This window comes from Tamandua tetradactyla, chromosome 1 (genome assembly GCF_023851605.1).
Source record: "Tamandua tetradactyla isolate mTamTet1 chromosome 1, mTamTet1.pri, whole genome shotgun sequence".
In the NCBI taxonomy this organism is placed as follows: Eukaryota; Metazoa; Chordata; class Mammalia; order Pilosa; family Myrmecophagidae; genus Tamandua; species Tamandua tetradactyla.
In genome coordinates, this window is record NC_135327.1 from 154,474,079 (window position 1) to 154,497,148 (window position 23,070).

The 23,070-nt window shown below is 37.6% G+C and overlaps 1 pseudogene; it reads right to left on the reverse strand.

The window, feature by feature from the left end:
- Nucleotides 1-20,892: 20,892 nt before the first annotated feature.
- Nucleotides 20,893-21,375, reverse strand: LOC143686998 (acyl-protein thioesterase 1 pseudogene; annotated as a pseudogene).
- Nucleotides 21,376-23,070: the final 1,695 nt, after the last annotated feature.

Here is a 23,070-nt window from a genome sequence, read left to right on the forward strand (position 1 = left end):
TTGAGCAAAAAAAGTAGACACACTGATGACCACACTCTATTTACAAAATTACCATCTCTGTGAATGCATCCACTTCCCATCTCTCATGTTGTCAGTGAGATTAAGTGCAGTGTTAGGTAATTTGGTCTTATTCATATTCTTTGTCCATAGGCTATCTGACCCTGGTGGAACTTATATATCATGTATTGGTCATATAATCAGGTGAGTCATGTAACTTGAGTATGCATCACATTAGCAAGCTGCTCTGTAAAGAAATCTGCCATCAGTCTCTAAATGGATGGGAATTTTGGAGAATGGAGAGATAACAATGACATAAGCGGTCTGTGTTCCAGCAGTAGGAGACATGCAGCGTATCCAGAAAGTAAATGAGAGACCAGATATTTTTCATAGAAAACTTAGGTTCTAAAAGTATGAGTTCAGAGAGGTATTCTAAACTTGCAATAAGATAAAGCAGTCTTAATTTGACAGGCAACTGGGAAAGTAGACCAAAGGATCCAGAGAGCTGATCTTTCAGATCTATAGTCAGCATACATTTTCATGGAAGCCACCATCAATGCATCATATGCAGAGCAATCTGTGAGGGAATCCGATACCAGAAGTTTTATTTTATCACCAGATTCTAGAATTATAATCATTTATATTTTATCCCTTTAAACCTTTGTTTGAGTCATGAAGCCTTCTACAACATCCTTAAAAAAAATTATCCAGATTCTGTTTGCCTGCATCCAATGATAGAGGAAACACTCATTGAACCAAAATATCTTTCACTAGATAAAACTTTATTTATGGAGAGTTTTTACAATTTAAGTGTTCAAGTTTTTGTGGTAATATGTGTATTTTCTATACATTCAAGTGATATGTATAAATACTCTTGGTAAAAATGCCATGAAGACAGGCTTTCTAGTGTATATTTTAGTTTATGCCACAGGTCATTCCTTTTTAAATTATTATTAAAAATCTTACAATGTAACAGATTATTACTAGTTTCTAGGAATATGAAAATATAAATAAGATACCATCTTATTACCTTAGTCAAGGTTCTCTAGAGAAACAGAACCAACAGGACATATCTGCAAATACGAGATTTGTAAAAGTGTTTACACAACTGCAGGGATACAAGAGCCCAAAATCCATAAGGTAGGCCATGAGCTGGCAGCTCCAATGAAGGCCCTCAATGAACTTCCCAGAAGAGGCTGGCTGACTGAAGTGGAAGAGAGAGATTCTCTCATCTGAATTATCCTTAAAAGTATTCAGGTTATTGGATTAATTGTCACTCATTGCAGAAGATATTCCCCTTAGCTGACTTCAGAAGTAATCAGCAGTGGATGTAACCAATGTGCTCATGATTTAAGTCCACCAAATGTCCTCACAGCAACAGATAGGCCAGTGTTGCTTGAACAGACTACCAGGTACCATTACCTGGCCAAGTTGACATATCAACCTTAACCATCACAGTCCACCCCTTGTCAATTTGGCAGGTATATACATCACTTTAAATCAAACCTAATCTCTAAATAATAAAAGAATAACAGACACATTTTTTTCACCTAACAATACTGAACTGTTTTGTGCACAACCAGAAAAACACTAAGTCTCTAGAATAGGATGCAAATCTTTGAGTAACAATCAGTCTTAAACTTGATATCCTATAACTTACATACTGTAAAATGAACAATGCAACTCATGTTATATGATAAAGGGGATAAAATAGAGAGGAAAACAAAGATATTTGCTTTATGTATAAATACAAACATGCTCATTCAAAGCAAGGAAGAACTATTCATACCATTACAGTCCTCATTTCTGTAACTGGTCATGTGCTCATAGTTCTTATTTATTACTACCTTCTTCCACTACCCATTTCATGTTTCCTTTACCCTCAGCAAGTACCTAAGTTAATCATGGTTCTTTGCCTGGTGCATGTCCCAAATCTTCATTCATGAAGTTCTGGGGCATTTGTAGTCCTGCTTGGATTTGGTTGTTGCAGTTTTCCATTGATTTTAATAACAGGGAATGGTAGTACTAAGAGATGCCCTAGGGGATCTCCTGTATTCCAGGAAAACTCTTTAACAGAATCGTGTACTTGCAGTCCTATTTCCCCTTGATAGTCAAGGTCAATCACATCAGCCAGTAAGGTAATCCCCTTCTTTTTCTGTTGATCCAGGGGCATGAGAAGCCCAAAGTAGGCAGGTGGTAGTCTTAGCTTCCAGCTCAATGGAATAATTGTTGTGTCTCCCAGTGGAAGCACTCCTTCCAGAACTGAGTCTGCAGACCAACAAAAATTTTCCTAGTGGATCATTAGGGGTGATAGTGAGTGTGCCGCACCCATTTTCTGCCTCTTGATTTCTGGACCTGTGATTTCCTGCTATGAGAGAAATAGCATGATGGAGTGGATGCTGATTCAGAGCATACACAGCTTACTGCAAAAACTTGCCCCAGCCCTGTAAGGTACTAACATCTAACTGGCACCATAATTGGGTCTTCAAAAGGCCATTCCACCGTTCTATCACTCAAGCTCCTTCAGGATAATGGAGAACATGGTAAACCAGAACATTTCATGAGCATGTGCCCATTCTCGCCTCACACTTCATTTGCTGTAAAATGGGTTCCTTGATTAGACACAGTACTGTGTAGGATACTGTTCTAGTTTGAAAGCTGCCAGAATGTGATATACCAGAAACAGAATGGCTTTTATAAAGAGGAATTTATTAAATTGCAAGTTTACAGTTCTAGAGCCATGAAAATGTCCATTAAGGCACAGCTATGAAAATATCCAAGTGAAGATATCAAGGTTACCTTCACTCAAGAAAGGTCGATGAAATTCAAGGATTCTCTCTCAGCAGGAAGGGTATATAGTAAAGTCTGCTAGTTTTCTACCCCAGCTTCTTGTTTCATGAAGTTCCCTTGGGGGTGTTTTCTTTCTTCAACTCCAAAGCTCTCTGGCTTTGTGGGCTCTCAAGCTTTTTCCAAAATGGTTCCTTCTTCAAGGGCTCCAGTAAGCCACCCCACCTTGAATGGGTGGAGTCACATCTCCATGGAAACAATCATAAAGCTCCCACCCAGCAATACTGAATGAGGATTGAAAAACTTGCCTTTTCTCAGGTTCACAACAGATTCAAACTGGCAAAGATACCATGGCAGTGGATAAGACATTCTGTAAGTCCATGGATGGTAGTTTTGGCAGAAGCATTGCATGCAAGGAAGGGAAATGCATATCCAGAGTATGTATCTATTCCAGTTAGAACAAATTGCTGCCCCTTCCATGATGGAAGTGGTCAAATGTAAACAACCTGCCACCATGCAGCAGGCTGATCACCTCATGGAATGGTTTCATATGAGGGGCTGAGTGTGGGTTTCTGCTGCTTGTAATATTAGTCACTCAGCAGTGGCCATAGTCAGGTCCTCCTTGTTGAATGGAAGCCCATGTTGCTGAGCCCATGCATAACCTCCAACCCTACCACCATGACCACTTTTGTGCATGAGTGGGCAATTACAGGAGTTGTTAGGAAAGAGGTAGATTATTAGCCACAGAACTGGTCATCTTATCTACTTGATTATTAAAACCTTCTGCTGCTGAAGTTACCCTCTGATACACATTCACATGGGACATAAATATGCTCATGTTTTTTGCCCACTCAGAAAGGTCTATCCACATACATCTTTCCCAGACCTCTTGATCACTAATTTTCCAATCATGCACCTTCCAAGTTCTGACCATCCAGCCAAACCATTAGCAACAGCCCATGAGTAAGTATACAAATGCACCTTCTGCCAGTCCTCCTTCCAAAATGAACAATTAGGTGCACTACTCAAATTTTCACCCACTGGGAGGATTTTCCCTCATCATTGTCCTTCAGGGACATCCTGGAAAGGGGTGGCAGTGCTGCAGCTGTCCACTTTTGGGTAGTACCTGCATACATGCAGAGCCATCTATAAACCAGGTCCAAGGTTTCTCTTCCTCAGTCAACTGACTATAAGGAACTTGCAAAGAGGCCATAGATCTGGGCTGGGAAAGAGAAGGTAATGTGGCAGGAGAGGGGGCCATGGGCATGTGGGCCACTTCCTCATGTAACTTACTTGTGTTTTCAGGACATGCTCAGGCCATGTCTCACATATAACATTTCCAGTTTATGATAGAGTGTTGCTGTGCATGCCCAACTTTTTGGCTTGGTGCTTCAGAGAACACCCAGGTTATGATAGGCAACTGAGGTATCATAGCAATTTGGTGGCCCATAGTTAAGAGTTCAGTCTCTATTAAGGTCTAGTAGCAGGCCAAAAGCTGTTTCTTAAAAGAAGAAAAGTTGCCTGCATAGTATGGCAAAGCTTTATTCTAAAATCCTAAGGGCCTACATTGTGATACGCCTATAGGGGCCTGCCAAATGCTCCAGACAGCATCCCTATTTGCCACTGACACTTCCAGCACCATTGGATCTACTGGATCATATGGCTCAAGTGGTAGAGCAGCTTGCACAATAGACTGGACATGTCGGCAGAGCCTCCTCTTGTTTCTGTCCCCATTCAAAACTAGCAGCTTTTCTTGTCACTTGGTAAGTGCGCCAGAGTTGCACACCCAAAAGGGGAATATGTTGCCTCCAAAATCCAGAGACTAACTAGGCATTTTACCTCTTTTTTGGTTATGGAAGAGGCCAGATGCAACAGCTTATCCTTCACCTAAGAAGGAATATCTTGACATACTGCACATAACTAATTGGACACCTAGAAATTTCACTGACCGGGAAGTTACCTGTATTCTGTTGGATTTATCTCCTATCCTATGACATGCAAATGCCTTACCAATTAGTCTACAGTAGTCACTACTTCTTGCTCACCAGATAATCAACATGATATCATTAGTTGATATCATGGACCAGGGTGATGTCTTGTGGAAGGAGAAACGATCAAGATCCCTGCAGGCAGGATTATGACATAGGGCTGGAGAATTGATATGCCCCTGAGGTAGGACAGAAAAAGTATGTTGCTGGCCTTGCCAGCTGAAAGCAAACTATTTCTGGTGGTACTTTCAAACAGCTATTGCCAAATCAATAGTTACATACCAGGTACCAGGCGATGTGTTGATTTGCTCAAGCAATGAAACCACATCAGAACAGCTGCTGCAATTAGAGTCACCCCATCTGATAAAGTTTACGATAATCCACTGTCATCCTCCAAAGCCCATCTGTTTTCTGCATAGGCCAAATAGGAGAGTTGAATGGGGATGTGGTGGGAATCATCACCCCTGCATCCTTCAAGCTGTTAAGAGTGGCAGTAATCTCTGCAATCCCTCCAGGAATCTGGTATTGCTTCTGATTTACTATTTTGCTAGGTAGCCAGGTCTAGCAGCTTCCACTTGGCCTTTCTTACCATAAGAGCCCTCACCATGAGTGAAAGAGTAATGTGGGGGTTCTGCCTACTACTAAGTATACCTATTCGAATTAGGCATTCTTGAACAGGAGAAATAACTAACAGGAGACTGGGCCTGGGGACGCATTGGACTCACTGTGAGATGGATCTGAGTGAAAACTCTGTCGATCATGTGACCTCCATAAGCCCTCACTCTGTCTGGTGGGTCAAAGTGACATTTTGGTTCTCCTGAAATTAATGTCACTTCTGAAGCAGTGTCTAATAATCCCTGAAATATTTGATAGTTTCCTTTTCTCCAATGCACAGTAACCCTGATAAAAGGCAGTAGGTCTCCTTGGGAAGTCTGGAATAAAGATTCACAGTATAAATTTGTGGCAGTGCAATAGGGTCTTTTCCCAAAGGAAACTGGCTACTCCTTCATTCAAGGGGCTCTAGGTCTGTAAACTGTCTTGGGCCTGGGAATTGATTAAGGAACCATGACTCTCTGTTTTTGAAATTCAAATTTGACTTTACTTGACCTAGAACTCTTTTGCTTATACAGCTCAAAGAAGAATTTAGTAGACCACTCATCTATTGTACTTCTAGGTATCCCATGATCTACTAGCCGACACCATAGGTCTCTGCAAGTCAGAGTATTTTGACTGCTGCTTTGAGTCTGTTGTCCATTATGATAGTCACTCCCACCTTGTCTTTGGTAATTAAGTGCCACCACCTTACTTATGCCAGCTGAGGATCTGATCATCCTCACTGTAATTAAGGAGTCCAGCAAAGTGGCAACAGTTCCCACAGTAACTGACTTTCAGAAAAGGGAAACAGAGCTCTTCAGGAATGATGGACTAGTCTCACAAATTTATTCCTCACAGTTATGGCAAAAGGTGTGTCATCTGGATGTTCCACGGGTGTATGAGCAGGCCTTCCATGATAAATTCACGCTAACATTCCATTCTCTCTAAGCCCTTGGATCCCTTCATCTACATTATACCAAGTCAGTTCAGGCATTTCAACCTCAGGCAATTTTGGTCACCTTTTGACCCATGTTTCAGCCAACAATTCAAGCAAACTGTTAATGCCTTTTTTAACCCCTAAAGCTCCAACATTGAATCCAGAATTTCTGCTTTGTAAGCCCATATCAATAATTTCAGCCTGATCCAGCTTTATATTCCTTCATTATTATCCCACACCTTTAATATCCATTCCCACATATATTCCCTCATTTTCTGTCTATAAAAATTGGAAAACTCAATGCAGTTTTTTTTGAGTATAGGGTAGCTCCTCATGGGTAACACTTTGTACTTACCTTTTGGGGCCTGTTGGGACTTTAGTCTAGTTATAGGTCTGAAAGAGAAGAGGGCTGGTGGGAGTAGATTATGGAAAGAGTTAGAAGTGTCTTTCAAGACAATTACTTCAGGGCATTTCCTTGAGGTTTCATCTGGTGAAACAGGATTAATCTCTTCAAACAGTTTCAGCAGCCATGGAAGGGTTCATCTCTTTTGGTGGAGGTTGGATGGTGGAGTCCTCAGGGAAGATTGGGCTTTGTAAGGTAGCTGCAAGGGTAAGGTGGATATTGGGGGGCTGCTTCCTCAGGGCAGGCTGGAAGTGGGATTGCTGTTATCTCAGGGCAGACCATTACAAGTTTATCTAGTAAAGACTCAGCAGAATCTAGGGTTTCAATGTCCTCAGTGCCATGATTATCATTCCATATCTCCACATCCCAACTTTCAGGATCCTACTCCTTTCCAATCAATGCCCTCACTTTAACAGCAAACACCCTGTGAGATTGAGATTTCAGTTTATGTTGTAAATCTGCTGCTTGAACAATGAAACTCTGGGTCTGCTTTTCAGAAGTCTCAAGTCAGTGCCACAGGAAGTAAGATTTTTCTTCAGGGCACAAATAGAAATTCTTCATCTTTCATATGGCACTTAAGCTGCAAATTTGGAGCCTCCAGTCCATATCTTTCTTTTATAACTGTATTCAGCATATTTAAGAGCAACCAGTCAGCATGATTATACCTTTTAACTCCAAAAAAACTCTTTTAAAATGTCAAAAACACTGTCACCCAGAGCCTTGTTTCATATAGGCATACAGTTAGCAGAATCAAATGGTGATATTTTGCACATTTCTATTGCCAGTTCATACCATGGACTGTCAGTGCCATCTTGATTCTTGGATTTAGAGTCATCAGTGTCTTTGAATATAATTAGACTAGAAAAACAATTGTAAGAGCCTATTCTTAAGATTCTGTTTTTCAAGAGCCACCAAACTATATTAGCAATTTCTAGAGAAATAGAAATAACAGGAGATATCTGCAAATATGAGATTTTTAAAAGTATGTCAATGAAATGTGGGGGCACAAAAGTCCAAAAGCTGTAGGGCAGGCCACAAACTGACAGTTCCAGTGAAGGTCCTCAATGAACTCTGAAGGAGGGGCTGGCTGGCTGAAGTGGAAGAGAGAAATTTGCTTTTCTGAATTCTCCTTAAAAGCCTTCAGGTAATTAGATCAACTGTCACTCATTGCAGAAGACAGTGCCCTTAGCCAACTTCAGATGTAATCAGCCATGATGCAATCAATGTACTCATGATGTAAGTCCACAAAATGTCCTCACAGCAACAGATAGACCACTGGTTGCTTGATGAGACAACTGGGCACCATCATCTGGCCAAGTTGACACATGAACCTAACCATTATATCATCCACGTCTTTTGAGACAGAAAAAAAATAACTATGGTATAATGAAGAAATAATTGAGCTGTGCACAGTGTTTTATGGCATGCACCAAACCAGCAGGGAAGCAGAGCCAATGGGCACTGTTTGGATAAACTCGTAAGAGTTGGACAGATGCAGGAGCTGTGAAAGTAAAGTGCTTCCTAACAAGGCAGAGCTTGAGCAGGAAAGCATGAGCAAATGCAGGGACTCAGTTGAGCTGAAAAGAGATGGGGAGGGATTATCCAGGGTTCTTGGCTGTGGGTATGTATCATGCAGGAAATGGAGCAAGAGTAGAAAGAGATAAAGGTAACAACTAAATACATCATTGTAGGCATCCTTATGCTGTGTGGGGAAATTAGACTCTAACTTCATAGGTAGAGAATGGAAAGCTTTGGAATAGTTTTGAGCAGTAGAGTAAAATGGTAAGATTTGCATTATATATAAATAACACTGGTACTGTGGGGAGCAAAATTTCAGCAGGATAAGAATGAATTAGAAATTGATCAGGTAGAAGGTGGAAAAGCTGCAAATTGACATGGTGGTATTAAGGGTGGAAGATTTAACTTTAAGGATGATCTTCCTTGAAGGGAATATGTGTAAGTGTTGGGGTTTTGCTCTTTATGGAATATATTCAGTGGGGAATGAATGAGGAATGACTCCTAAGGGTCTCAATTTGAGCTTAAACTGTATTCAGATTTTGTTTTAAGACAAGTCCAGGATTGCCTGGTGGACAGACTCAGCAGAAGCCTTTGCGTGAGGGACACAAGAACCTCCAGAAGTTAGAGAGTCGTAATGGAAGTGAGTGCTAGACAGGCGTTGGACTTGATTTACCAACAAAAACTCAGTTGTTAGAGAGAAGAATACAGCTTGTTTCCTGTGTCTCAGATTAATCTATGACTCTTTTTCCTTTGAACTTGACTCTAAGCTTTAAGGGAAAAGACCATTTTAAGTAAAAGCTCTGCAAACTCTTTTAAGCATCAGGAGCTATAGTCGTTTACTCACTCTTTGCTTTGTCTCATCTGCTTTTTCATTTCTCTGATCCCCTTTCCTTGCCTTCTTTTGTGTTAAACAATTTATTTTAGTGTTTCATTTTAATTCCTCTTCTACCCTTTCAGCTAAACATCTTTGTATTAGTTTTTCATGGTGCTCTAGGATTACATTAAGTACCATTAATTTATCATAGTTTATTTAGGTTTAATATTCTATTACTTATCATGAATTCGAGGAAACTTGGAATAATGTAGTTCCACTAACCTCTGTCCTTTGGGCTATTGCTATCCTATATGTACATATGTTTAAATTTCACAATATATTGTTAAAATTTATGCTTTAAGTAGTCATATATATTTAAAAAAATAAGAGAAGAAAAACATATATAATCTTTTATAATTACCCACTGTATGCAATATTTGGAGTTCTTAATACCTTTCTACAGTTCTGTGCTTCCGTCTGACACTATCACAGTTTAGCCTCAGAACTTCAGCATTTCTCACAATAGAGATCTCCTGGTTCAAATTCTCTCCTGCATCATTTATCTTAAAATGCCTTTATTTCTTTTCATTTTTGAAGGATATTTTCACTGGAAATAAAATTCTAGCCTTTTTTCCCCATTTCAGTACTTTGGAGATGTCATTCAGGTGTCTTCTGACCACCATAGTTACTGATGAAAAGATAGATGCTGCTTGTAGCGCTGTTCTCATACATGTAACGTGTCTATGTTTCTCTGCATTATTCCAAAAATTTCTTGATTTTGAATTTCGGCAATTTGACTATGATATTCCTAGTATGGCGCTCTTTGTATTATCTTGCTGGGGGTTACTGAGCTTTTCGGATCTGTATATTGATGTTTTTCAACAAATTCGGACATTTAGGGCCTTCATTTCTTCAGATATTTTTCTACTCATTCTTTATCTTCTCTCCTCTGGGACTCCAGTTACATACATATTATCTTGCTTGATTTTGTCCCATATGTCACTAATATTCCCTTAATTGTTCTTCAATTCCTTTTCTCTGTGTTCATCAAGCTATATCATTTCTTTTGATCTTTCTTGAAGTTTGACTTCTTTCTTCTGCTCTCACCAATCTGCTGTTGAGCACATTCAGTGTCTATTTCATTTCAGTTATAGTACTTTCTCAGTTCTAAAATTTTAATTTCAACTTTGGATCCTTTTTATAATTCTCTTTTTTTCTGTTGAGGCCTGTATGTTTATTTATTATGACTATTTTTATTTAAGTCCTGAACAGATTTGTAATAGCTGCTTTCAGTTCTTGTCTGCATAAATCCAATCTGAGTCATCTCTGGGTCAATTTCTATGCACTGATTTTCACATTTTCTTATGTTATTTATGTATCTAGTGGGCATTATCTATAATATTTTTTAGAAATTCTTGATCCTTTCTTAATTCCTCTGAAGTGTTTATTTTGTTCTAGCTGGCAGTTAATTTGGTTGTACTCAAACTTTTAACTGTGTCTCTGCTTCAGTAGATATCGTGGAATTATTGCTTGGTTCCTTCACTTACTGCTGCTCTTTTCCATCAAGTCACCTGGTATCTCCTCAGCACATGTGTAGTTTAGAGGTTGGCCAAGTATTTAGGCATATAGAGCCTGTTCTGTGGAACACCATCTCTGCAGCTACTTCCTTTCCAGGATTTCACCCATACCTTCCATCAGCTTTGTTGGTCCCAAACTCTGGAACAACAAGTAATACTGAGGCTTTCTCCTGCCCCTGAAGAATATGCATTGGTGAGTGTCTTCAGGTCAAAAGACAAGCTTGAAAGTCTTAACTGGTGAAATTCAAAGATTGACTCCTTTCTAGTTTTTACCAAAGATTGGTTGCCCTCTAATGCCTTCAAATAGATTTTTCTTTTAAACAGTTTGCCCAGATTTTATAATTGTTTTATTTGAAAGGGTTTGTCCAAACAAACTACTATAGCAAAAGCTGATGATTAAATCTAGTGCTATTTTAATGTAAATACCTTAAAAGAGAAGATAGTTATTTGATCCTTTTTTCCCCTAGCATTAAGAGCACCACCTTCCTAACCAAAAGTAGAAAAAATAATAGATGAGTATTGAGAAACCAGATGATGCTGAAGTTCATGAATTTGTAGAGATACAATATGCCTCCCTAAATGTAGTGAAACATATTATATATAGGGGAAAATTAATAATGTTATAAACAATAGAAATTAATTTTTGAGCACTCTACATATCAGATACTGTATTAATGCTTTAATCTGCAATGCATATAATCTTCAAGACAGTCATAGGGAGTTCTAGATGATGGTATCAATTCAATGAGTACCTACCATCTGCCATGAACCCTGTTATTGGGAATACAAAGAAGAATAAGAATGGCTTTTTGCCTCCACTATACTTACATTTTAATAAAAGACTAAACAATATTAAATAAAATATGTTATTGTCTTATTCTGCCAGGGCTGTTATGACAAAAACCACAACTGACTGGCTTAAACATCAGGAATTTATTGCCTCACAGTTTGGGAGGCTAGAAGTTCAACATCCAAGGTCCCTACAGGCCATGCTTTCTCTGGGGTTGGATTCTGATTCTGTAACATTCTGATACTGCTTGCTACAATCTTTGGGCTTCCTTGGCTTGCATTTCTGCCGCAGTTACATGGTGATATTCTTCATTCTCCGACTTCTGTTGACATCTAGCTTCATCTGACCAATGGTGTCAGAATTTTCCCTCACAAGGACCCATCCTTATTCAACTGGCCTCATCTAAATAGGTTCTTCAAAGATCCTAACCACGAATGAATCATTTTGAAATATTGAAGATATTTAATAATATCTTCAAAGGCCCTATGAGATCACACCCACAGGATCAGTGGTTAAAACTTGAACATGTCTTTTGTAAGGAAAATGATTCAATCTCCAATAGTCCATCCTTCAGATCCCCAATAGATTTGCTCTTCCCACATGCGAAATACATTCACACCATTCCAATACCTCAAAAGTCTTAAGTCATTTAAGTAACAACTCTAAGTTCAAAGTCTCATGAAAATCAGTTATGGGTGTGGTCCATCCTGAGGGAAAATTTCTCTGTGGATATGTGATATCTAGAAGACAAGTAATCTGCTTCTAAAATGCAATGGTGAGGCAGGCATAGGATAGACATCCCCGTTCCAGAAGGGAGAAATTGGAAGGAAAGCAGTAGCCACAGACCTCAAGCAAGTCTGAAAACCAGCAGGGAAAATTCCATTAGATTCCAAGGTCTGAAATCCCAGTGGATTGATGCTTTATCCTCTGTGCATGCTGAAGAAACCCCACTCTTTCCAAGCACTGTGGCACCATACTTTCCCTGAACACGGGACAGAGGCCTTGCCCTCTCCAAGCAAAGTATGACAGCTAAGCTCTCCCTGAATACTGAGACAGAAGAATCACCACTTCTTAAGTCCAAGGTGGACGTCCAAAGGTCAGGGAGGAAGCCTCTTTCTTGTGACCCAAGGAAATCTCTTCAGTCCAAACATCTGCTTCCATGATTCTTCCCTTGAAGTCATTTTTCCTTCATCTCATCCATGTCTTCTCCTTTTGGTCCAGGCCAGCAGTAAAAACGTATAGTATGTATAGTATGTCAAAGGGTTTTAGGGATATTGTAAAAAGTAAAAGAGGGAAGAGGGATAAGGAATGCTGAGAGTGGATTACATTTTTAATTTGGTGGCAAGGGAAGGTCTCACTAAGAAGAGATCAGAGATGGAAGGAGGTGAGAGAATGAGCCATGTAGAGAACTGGGAGAAGTGCATTCCAGGAAGAGGAAGATGAACCTTAATTATCTCAATTAGCCTTTGGTCAGGACTCAGTGTCATCATCCTATGAAAATTCATGCAAAGAAAGTAGATGCAAAGGCTTGAGTTGGGAGGGCAAGAGTTTAATTTTTCATGAAGAAAAGCAAACATTTAAAACAGTCCAAAACTTTAGTACTAAGAAGTGGCAGTGGGGTGGGTATATATGGGCCAATTTAGGTATGAATTAAAAGGAACAGAAATACACATGTGAACCTTTCTTTTAGGTCCACAGTGACATTCTTATGTCTTACTGTGAGGAAGTAAGAGTTTTGCTTCTGTTCTAAGTTTAAAAACAATTTATGGGGAATCCGAGTCAGATTCTTGTTTATTGATTGGTGAAATTGTTTGACAGTCTGCCACTCTGTTAGGACAATAACCAACATAAGCCTTCCTACATCTGCACTTTCTTTGAGGACTCCTATTCTGCAATAAAACAATTATTTTTTACTTTTTATTATTTTAGCTTGTCGAAGTTAGCAAAGACTGAGGATGTAGTTGTTAATTCATGTTCCAAAAGGTAATGTCATTTATAACACCATTTCTCCTCTAAGGAAAGGAACCAGAAAGTGACATGCTAATTTTAACTTTCTAAATTGTAGTTTGAAAGAAAAGGAAAGCATAAAGAAAAAGAAAAAAAAATATTTGAAACCTTAGTCTATACAGAAAAGAGAGCAAATAGGAAAGAAAGGAAACTTTTACTTCCCAATTTTGAATGGGTGATGAAAACAATTGAGAGGGAGAGAAAATAAGATTATATCATTTGTGGCACTTTCCTTTGAAGTAATTACTTACTAAGCTATAAAATTACACGTGACTTGGAGAAGTTTGCCTATTCTCAGGTACTCATTTGGCTGGGGGAAAATAGGTTAGCACCTACTTACTGAATAAAAAGATGTCAATTTCCCCCCCTTCAAATTAAAAAGTTTGGGGAACTTTTGTTTTGTTTTTATGTCTGTGACCCAAACAGTGGTGTCTTACCTACTGCCTCAAATTGGATCATTGTGATAGAACTTGATGATAAATATCACTCTTCATTGTGAATTTAAAGATATATCACCTCTTTTTCATTTGGCTAGAAGATGATAATCAGCAGACATGTGTTCGGATACTCAAAGGAGAGATCAAAATAGGAGAGCAAATGCTTAACACCCTCTCAAATAACAACCTGCAAATGCACGGGACTATCAGGATTCCAGGAGATAGTGAGCAGTGCACAGCTGGTGAATCTTTGCCTCTTTGACTCTGATAGCTGCATCTTATAATGGTGTGCAAATTATTTAACAACTGCCACATTATTTACAGGTATGAATTGCACAAATTAATCTCATAAATAATTCATTTTGGGGCTTATGAATTAACAGTACACCATAGTAAAACAAAAATCTGTTTCTGCAAAGCTGATATCAATTGCCATTGTGAGTTAGATTCGAACAATAGCTTTAGAACACCACATGTGACTTTTGTTTTTTAAGGTTTAGAGCTAAGACTGCAGAATTAGGAGACGAATATGAATGCCTAGATAATCAAAGGAATACCCAAAAAAGTTTAGAGAATTGAGGCAAATGAGTGGCATTTTCTGGTGTGAATTATCCAGATAGTTCCTTCATTTTCATTGCAATTTGCATATACAGATAGATGCAGCCATAATAAATAGGTAGCCTTCAACATGTAAAAGAAAATGTCTTCTTTCTTAATGAGAGCTCTGAAATATACAGGCACTCAAGATGAAATAGTTTGATAGGAAAGGCTATAGATCTTGTCCTAACAGAGTGGCAGACTGTCAAACCGTTTCACCAATCAATAAACAAGAATCTGACTCAGGTTCCCCATAAATTGTTTCTAAAACTTGAAACAGAAGCAAAACTCTTACTTCCTCACAGTAAGACATAAGAATGTCACTGCGGACCTAAGAGAAAGACAGTCACAAGTTTGTTTGCTAGTAGACTCCTAGGGAGCTGAACACAAAAATCCAATAAATAATTAGCTCTCCTGTGACAGGCTTCTGAATTACTGTGATACATTAATTGGACAAAATTAGCATGAATTAAGGCAAATAAGTATAACATGTAATTTATTACTTACTAAGCATGGTGCTGCAGTGGAAGCTTCGGATTTCCCTTAAGATTGCTTTAACAGCTATAATGCATTCCTTAATTTACTCTGTGGAAAATCAATTTTTTCAGAGTTCATTAAGCACCAATATGTTACAATGCAACTCTCTAGAGCACAGAGCCTCAATACATTATGCAAATCCATGCCAGTGTGGTACCAATATGTAAATAGTAGCAATATTATTATCAGCTTTCTATTGATAAGTCTGATCAGAATGAGAAGGCCAAGAACTTCTGGAATTTGCTGACTTATTTTGTCAATTTTGGGGCTGTAGCATACTGTAATTTGTAGAAAATAGTTCTCATGATTCTTGCAAGGTGTAAGGAAGCCTACTTCAATGCTGACAGCAGTTCTGTTTCTTTTTAATTTTACATATTCTTGCCTGTGCTGACCAATCAATCAACAAATGTTTATTTAGTATAGATTATGGGCCCTGTGGAGTCATCTTTAAATTTTAATTGATTCTAGGCTCTACATAGCACATTTGAACTGGAAAATAATTTTTCCATTATTTTGTGGGATTATATCTCAGTTCTCCATTTCACTTTCTGCCTACATAGGATATATGATTAACACCCAAAAATATAACTCATAACTTGATTGAAAATGGTTTTGTAAAGAGCAATTTATCCCCCAAAAATATAATCCAAAGCAATTTACTTGGCTTCACAATTTGGTAGAAGAGATGATTATTATAAAAATGAATATCCATGATATCTGGTTTTTCAAATGTTAATGATTTGGGGGCAATAGGGAGTAGTTCAACAATCCTTTGTGACCCCCTGTTTTGGGGAAAAACGTTTATTTCCCCACTTTTAAATTATAATTAATTTTCTACTATTTACTTCTCTGGGCTATTTATAGCATTGATATTCAACTCGATGTCCATGCTCAGCAATAGGGTAGCAGTTGGAACAACCTAAATGCCTCCAATTTGGTGGATTGCAGGAATAAAGTTGATTTTTAAATATTATGCAGTATATGATTCCTATTTGTTGTTAGGAAAATTTTATCTGTCTATCTATCTATCTATCTATCTATCTATCTATCTATCTATCTATCTACCTATCTATCTATATCTAAGTACTTATGTATCCATCTATTTATCAGGAGGTTATAAGTCTAGGTGTTGTCTATTGTGACTTTGGGTAGATAGAATCATGAATATTTCTCATGTTCTTATCTCCTGAATTTTCTGTAATAAACATTCCTTGCTATTACAGAAGAGCTAACTGTTACTTACACAAAAAGGAACTATATAAGAACATTTAGATTTTTTTCCATAAATAATCATTTACTACTTCCTCCCCTGTTCATTTGGTTCCTGCCACACACACAGTAGATGATATGTATGAAATAAAGGAAACCCCAAAGACCCAAAAATGAAGTAGAAATAACACAAAAATGAAGAAAAGCCATTAAGAAATTTGAAAATTGGAGAAAATTGCTCAAAGATTCTGAAAAGATTGCAAAATGGTTCACGGTATACCAATATTTTCAATGCTCTTTCTTTATAAATTTTTGATGAAATAGTTATTCTGCTGAAGGATATTGTGGACTTCCTTGTTTTTTTTGCAGAATTTTGAGTCAATTTGACTGAAATGAAAAAATATCAAATTCAGTCGCTATTTGGATTCCTGCATTAATTTCTACACTGTAAAACAGTACCCTAATTGTTAAGTATACAGATTGTAAATAAACTGATCATGAAATAGGCACTAAAAGTATAAAGGATTGTTTTAGGGGGAAAAAGCCCTGCACCTTTCCATATCTTATGTGATTAAGTACCCACATCAGTTTCAGTAAACATGTTCTGGAAGAGGGAGCCAATGAATGTAAGGTGTCCTGTCTTTTAACTGATGGAAATATTGATTTGAGGACCATAATGCTGCATTTTTTTAGGTGGTTGGCATTTGATAAAGTGTGCTGCCGTTTTACCTAGAAATGAGGGAAGTTTGAGACCCAAGTGAAATTTGGACAATTCAGCACTTTTGTTGTTTGCATTTTTTCAGTTTTCAAAGGGAAAGATAATATGAACTGTATGGAGGGCAAAATTGATAAGGATTTGAAGGAAACCAGTTAAGTCATAACTCCAAATATTGAAAAAGGTGGAAAACATCCAATAAGCTACTAGACTAAAAGGAATAGGAACAAAATCACTGCTAAATTCAGTATAATGTAAATGCCATGAAAAAATCATTAGAATATTATCTCTGTGAATATTAGACATCATGTTCATATCACTGAATTGTTAGTGTCTAGAGCAGAACGAAGGCGGGGTCAGTCAGGGAGCTGGCTGTGAGAACTAATCTTTACGGTATGTCAAAATATCACCAGGTCACAAAAAATGTCTCCGGAAATATAACAAGATTGAGGAAGTTGGTATTTCCATATTTCCTATTAGGGAGAATATACTTCAGAAAGAAATATTTTGTTATGGAACGAAGGGGGAGCAGAATAAAACATGGCAATCTCTCGTTGAGGTTGGGTTTTAGTTTTGCTAAATGCAATATGCATTTATAAGGCCAAGCTGATTCACCTGGACTCAGAGGAAATACTGAGCCCCATCTGTTTAACTATCCCCAGCTACAGTCCTTTTTCTTCTCTTTTCCTCCTAAAATTCTCAGCCTCTTCCTTAAGTACTTGGTAGACAAATATTTAAAGAGTATCAGTTTTAAAGGCTAGCTGAGTAATCGTGACTTGCTTAAGCATCACAGTTTTCATAGTCTTTTGTCTCCCAACCACCCAACATTGCTAAACTGATGTTTTCTGGTATATTCACTATCACACTGGAATAACTGAGGAATTCTTCAAACCGGCTGGGAAGAAGTCATGTTAAGGAGGTTGGAGGGTGAGGGGAATAGATCTGCTTGTGAAAAGTTTGATTTGATAACTTTGTGTCTTCATATGGACATAGTTTTATGTGGGGATTTCCTGACACCTCCAGAATGTTTTTTGCCACAGCTTGTTAAGTTTTGGAAGCAAGAGCCCATAAATATTTATCTTATAATGTGTGCTTTGTGAATGTGTTTGATAAAAAAATATGATGGTAATGTCAACAAGTATTGTTATGATATATTCTATCAAATCTCTGATTTATAAGGAGTAGCTAGGTATGAATTTACATGATTACAAAGAGGATATACTGCCTTGTGGAGCACATAAAATATTAACCCAATCTGTACAGCAGAAGTTTGTGTGACTTTGGTTATTTCTATCTGTTTGATAGATGTTTTTTAAGGGACCATGGAATATTCATTTTAAAAATAATACTCCCAGATCAGATTAAAATATAAGTATCTAGTAAATAACCTATATTTTGCAAGACTATATTGTGAATGAGAACATTTTTCTGAGTGTAATAGCTATGAAGTAGTGTTATGATTTGTCATCCAAGAAGAGCTTTAGAATGAAAACTTTAAAAATGTCTAATTTTTCAAACATTTTGGAGCAAATTTTTTCTTTCACATATAACTGTGTCTTCTGAAAGTACTTTGAATTATGTAATCTTTTGGTCTCAGATTAATAACCACATCTGCTATTTGTTTACTTAGATGTTTAATAATAATAATAATGCCATTTATGTAGCACTTTTAATGTTGTACTTTCACAGGTATGAAGACATCCTATACTTAAAACAGTCACTTTACATTTAGGATCACTTCATATATGTTATTTTTATATAAACATTGAGTCAAATGTCTTGGTTCAAACCCACTCTTCGCTTTTCACTTATGCAGCAGACATGATAGAATACTTAACATATTATTGAGTACTTACCAATTGCCAGCTATTGTGCTTTACATAGTTTATTTCATGTAATCCTCACACTGACCCTTGGCATGGGGATTTTTCTCTTTGTTTTTTCTTTGTAGTTTAGGAAATGGAGCTTTAAAGAGATTAAGTAATTTGCCCAAAGTTATACAGCTCGTAATTGACAGAACTAGTAATAGAACTCAAGCCTGCCTGAACCCAAAGCCTGCTTTTAATCACTACACTAGACAGCATGTGTTAAAACCATAGAGACTGGGGATAAGTTTCCCACAAAATTTGCCTGCTTAACTGAAATCTAAATTGTGGCCCTTATAGGAGCCACATAGGGAGATTGATAATAAGTTCCTTTCATATAGTTATCATTTTACTTTGCAAGATCTAGCACAGGGTTTTGTCACTATCTGTTCATCCAGTCTAGCACTGACCTATCCAATAGAAATCAAAAGTCCTAATAAGAAAATGCTGATCAAACACTTTTTGTTTTCAGAATTAAATTTTATTTCACATTGGTAGAAACCATGAAAAAGATTCACATTTTCCCACACAACAGCAAAACTTTTCAATGGACTAAGATATGTTACCATAAATAAGATGTTGATTTATATAACTGAATATAACTGTTTGCATTCTTCAAAGTAGAAGACAATACATTTGTAAATGATTGTGTAAAAATTTTAAATCCAGACATGAACATATGGCTTAATTATTAACATTTTATACTGTATACTGCCAAATTATTTCCATTATCAATTAGCACCCATTTACACAGATGCAACCCCTTCATTGTTTTGATTAGTTGGAATACAGCCCCAAAATTAATGATTCAAAAATACCAAGCGTACACTTCAATTAATATTAAATTGTGTGGTAATTAAACCGTAAGTATCAAGTTCTGACTAACCTTTATTACCTGGAAATTTGTTTTCAAATAATCTTTACCAGTAATTTGAAAATACTGACCGTATAAAATCAAAAGATTGCTATTTTTATGCTTGCACAAAAACTAATTTAAAAACTCATTTGACTAAAGTCAAAATTTCAAAGTTCATTGGCAGATAAAAATAAAGTTAAATTTTCTGAAAGATTCTAATTTTCCTCAGTAGTTGGTTTCAAACATGTACAAGATAAGTAAAATTAAACTCTATGCCACAAAAAGATGACCAATATCTTAGAAATTACAATTTTAAGATCAAGTCTAAAGTATGATCTAATCATTCTTCCAGTTGATTACAGAAAGTTAAAATTACAGAAATATTCCTGTTCCCTGAACTAAAGGTTCTAATAAAATAAGTCTAAATTTTGACTAAAATACAGTTGAAGAAATAAGCAATGTAGAAGTTTTAAGTGATGCCTGATTTCACTAAGTGTAAATACATCATAAATACTATGTGTCTGTGATTCGAATGTCAAATTACAGCATTTATTAACACCAGATGTCCATGGCAGGGAAGCAATATTTGGTGTCCTCTGAAGGATAATAAAAGAAGAATACATCTTTTCTAGAGAGGAGAAGAGAAGGTTAAATGGATATGATAGGGGAAAAAGAGTCTGGTCCCCCAAATAAAAGGGCCATGAACTGAGGAGAACAATAATATTACTTCTATTAACACTTCAAAGTATTATCCCTACTGTTAGAAATAATATACCATCTCATTAATTTGTATTATAATTATTATGTATATATGAATACATATATAAAAATATGGTCATTGTATAGTGACTAGGTAATTTTGGAATAAATCCATAGTCTAAGTCACAGCGAACTTAAATCATTTATATCTTAACTGTTCATTTATACCTAAATAAAATTTCATTAAGCATAATAATAATTTCCCAATGATGTAATAAATATTTTGGTTGCAGTATTTCATTATTTTTCTGAATTACATTTGGGAAAAAGCCAGCTACTTCACCTATTTTATTATTATTACTACTCTGGGATCACATTATACAAATGTATGTGTGGAAACTTAAAAGGGCGTACATTTCCCATGAGCAGACAGCATTTAGTCTGTGTCATTGGTATGTATCTGCAAAACATTCTAACACTTCAAGCAAGAAGTTTCAGGATTGGGCATATTTAAAAGTTACTACAAGGATGCTGGTGTCCTTCTACCCAAGTTCTCTTAGTGATGTCACTCAACTGATGGTAGGACTTTATCAATGAGTTACTTGATATGCATCATTTCCTGGTGACATGAACTGTGCACCAAGCCCTCATAGGTTCTGAAGGTTACATTGGCTGGAATTACCAATGATTTTAGCTTTTCAGCAGTAAGAGAACAAACATTAGGGGAACTAAAGGGTCGCGATCTCCATGGCACTGGAGGATAGACATATCTTTATTAGCACCGCTGACAGGACCCTGTGGAAATAAAGCGGAAGCCAGCAACTGAGTGCAACAACACCTGCCAATTTCTGCTGCGTAGTAAGAGCAGCATATAAAGTTCCTCTCTGGGAAAATCTTCCTCAAATAATCCTGTTAGAAGGCATTCCATTCTTCACTTCTTGGTCTATCAGAGTTTGACGTTTTCTACTGCCTGCTTGATTCTAGGTTCATCCTGTGAATCGGGCAAAATCTCAATAATATCAAACCAAGAAGGCACACTCATCTTCATGCTTAACGTAACAGGCATAACCGGCGCATGCGGGCATATATATTTGATATATGAACTTCTGACATCTGCCAAGGCTTCTGCCCATCCATGCCCTGAAATCACAGCGGCTCTGGCCTTGCGGGCCGCTGGCCGGAGGCTGATGTGTTGTTACTGCGCATGCGCGGCTTGGCCGCAGCTGTCGGAAGCCGGAGGGAGGAGGGGCCCGTGTCGTTCGCGGCCGCGGACCTGCGAGCTTGATCAAACACTTTTAAGTTTCTTAGTCTTAGTGTTACTTTTTTTTTTTTTTTTCTTTTCAGGTATTATATTTGGTCCCAAGTGGAGAGAAGTCAGGTTCAGAAGCATCCACGCAAAGTGTGATGAGAGAGAGGGTCCTAGAGGGCAGCCCAAGGAATCCCAGCATGAGCGAGATATGCAGAGATTGTGGAGAATAAACCATGAATGAAGGCAGCCGCCTGTCAAGTCGGAATGGAAAGTACAAAGAACCAAGATTGTAGGGAAGCTACCGAGGAGAGCTTGGATGAACAATTCTGATCTGAGATGATCGCGATCATGGGGTGGGTGGAGTACAAATGTGCAGGGAGTTAAGTAAAATGATCATCAGCTACTAGGTATCAGGAAGTTTAGCTATGTGTCTCATAGGATTCACCCAATAACATCATTAAATAAAAACAAGCCTCCCTATTTCATGTGGAGAGAATGGGCTCAAACAGGCAACGTAGTTATGGGTAGTAAGAAGAGTTGCATTTAGACCAATGACCCGTAGACTTTACAATCCATGCCTTTTCCATTGCCCTGAACACGAGAGGATCCCACAGTATTCCTTTCATGTGGAGCCTGGAATTACTAAGTAAGTAGCCACTGCTGAAAGGAACCACACAGGGCTGGGCGCTGATAGTAGTTGGGAGTTTACAACATTTAACTCGACTCCGTCAACCTTAAGGTCCTTTCTGTTTTCTGTTGTCTTCTGGGTTCCATGCTGCCTTTGATGATCCCTTCTATAGGTGCTGCTTCTCTTTGGCAGGTTTCAGGCTGTGCTACTCTGCATGCTTCAGAGACTTACAGAGTTTTAAAATCAGTAGCTCAGTGTTTGCTTGCTATTTCTATTGCTGCTAGACTTTACTCTCTTTGCCTCAAATGCCTGTACCCTCATGACTCACCATTTTCTAGTGGTGCTTCTTTCTTTCTCTTTTGCACATTTAAAAAAAAATGTGTTTTTTTTTTTTCCCGGCTTTTTACAAATAGTGACCCAGTGATGGATATTTCTTCACATGCTTAACCATTTTGGCCTTGTGGTTAAATACCACTTGGTATTTACCAAGCCCTGTGGCTGACAGCTGACATAACTGCTTCTTTTGGATTGTAGAGGCTGGGAAGGACTTTCAGCCATCCTTCCCTCAGGTGATCCCCTATTTTGAGCTGAGAAGAGCTGCTGCTGAGCCTAACCACCTGAAAGTGAGCTCCCCTTGGGAATCAGCAAAACTGTGCCCATTGGATACTGTCTGTTCCTTTGTTTTCTAAATTGAATTTGGCTAAAATTAAAAAGGCTATACATCAGTAGTTTGTGGCAGTAGTCCTAATTTCTTATGTTTCCCCCTTTACCATATATTATATGTATTTTAAATATATGCGACAACATATATAAATTCGTTCTTTTATTTTTTGTTAGGGGCAAGACACATGAGAAATTTATCAAAA